Genomic DNA, 1,922 nt, shown 5'->3' with positions numbered 1-1,922 from the left:
TTCACACCATTTTATATTCTAACCATCAGTGTATGAGAGTCCCGATTTCTTCACATCCTTGTCAACATTTGTTATGTCCTACCTGAATCCCCTGGCAGTGGGTGTTTCTAGAACTTGGTGATTCTTGAACAAAGAAGTTAAAAGTGCTTGACTTTAGGACTTCCCTGGTGATCAGTGGCTGAGACTCTGTGCTCTGAATGCAGTCCCTGGTCAGGGAACTAGATCCCACATCCCGCAACTAAGAGTTCACATGTCTCAGCTAAAGGTCCTACATGCCATAATGAAGACCAAAGATCCTGTGTGCCACAACTAAGACCCAGTGCAGCTAAATAAATGAATAGTTTTGTTTGTAAAGTGTTTGATGACAGACTTGTAAGTTTTCAGCTCTTTCATGCAGTGTCTTGAGGCAGGGCAAGTGTTTTGTTTTTTTTTAATCGTCCTAACCTTCCATTTTTTTCATCTTTTAAATGAGAATAACAATAGGATTGTTAGGTTAATTAAATGAGATAATGCATGTCAAACTCTCAGCATGATGCCTGCACAGACAATACCTTGATAAATGATGACTCTCATTATGACCATCTTTCTTTGCCTACACACCTAGATCTCTGGTCATTGCATCGGTCATCTGGCCAGTTAACAAATACATCCAGAAAGCCCACCATGTGCCAGGCACAATTTTAGGAACTTGGACTATGGTGCCAAATAAGAAGAGACCTCACTGTAGGGAGCTAATATTCCACAAGGACAAGAGCCATTATAAACATGCACGTTGAAAAATGAAGATAATTCTAGGATCTAGAAGAGCCTTGGGGCTTCCCTGGTAGCTCAGCTGGTAAAGAATTGCCTGCAGTGCTGTAGACCTGGTTCTATTCCTGAGTCAGGAAGTTCCCCTGGAGAAGGGATAGGCTACCCACTCCAGTTTTCTTGGGCTTCTTTGATGGCTCAAATGGTAAAGAATCCGCTTGCAATGCGGGAGAGCTGGATACGATCCCTGGGTTGTGAAGATCCCCTGGAGGAGGGCATGGCAACCCACTCCAGTATTCTTGCCTGGAGAAACCCCATGAGCAGAGGAGCCTGGCAGGCTACAGTCCATGGGGTCGCAGAGAGTTGGACACAACTAAGCGACTAAGCACAGTACAGCATAAAGAGCCTTGATCAAATAAAATAGGGTGAGGAAGGTGAGGAGCTGCTCAGTCAAGGCAAGGCTCTTGGAAGAGGAACACTGGAGAAAAGACCAAAACTGGAGGGACTTCCCTGGCTGTCCAGTGGTTAGGACTCTGCACTTCCGCTGCAGGGGGCATGGGTTCGATTGCTGGTGGGAGAACTAAGATCCCGCTGTGCACCACTCAGAAGTCTGGGGAAGTGGGTTCATACAGAAGGAACCTCAGAGTCCCTGTTGCAGGCACACTTTGAGGGCTGGTGGAACCAGTAGAAGTGCGGGAATAAGAGAAGGGAATGGCAAGTAGCTCCCCGCAAGAAGGAGGAGAAGAACCTGCAGAAACCAAAGTGCTGCGGAGGCGCGGAGCTGGGACCGCAGCAAGGAGATGCATCTGACAGTGAAGCCTCCAGGAAGGGTGTTGGTGAAACTGGGCCAGACCCGAGCGTGATATTTGGCAGCAGTTCTGGGTACTAAACGTTCTCTGTCGTTGGCAGGAATTGAAGGAAGCTCACGGAGAGCCTCGACATGGCACGGCCCATCCTGAATAGCACCGTCACTCGCCCTGGGGCGGTCCTGTCCTGGCTCGGATTGCTTTATTCTGAGATGGAGCATCCCGTCACAGCCTTAGGAGAACATTGTGTATTGATACAGATGCTTGCACTTTGAAAAGTTGCGAGAAGGAAGCCTGGACCTCTCTGCCCCTCAAGGAATAATCTGGATGCGCTGGTGGGGTTGAATGCTCTTCCTGTGATGCCCCAGT

This window comes from Bos javanicus, chromosome 15 (genome assembly GCF_032452875.1).
Source record: "Bos javanicus breed banteng chromosome 15, ARS-OSU_banteng_1.0, whole genome shotgun sequence".
Lineage (NCBI taxonomy): Eukaryota > Metazoa > Chordata > Mammalia > Artiodactyla > Bovidae > Bos > Bos javanicus.
The sequence above is the reverse complement of the archived record's forward strand: the minus strand, read 5'-3'. Positions refer to the sequence as shown.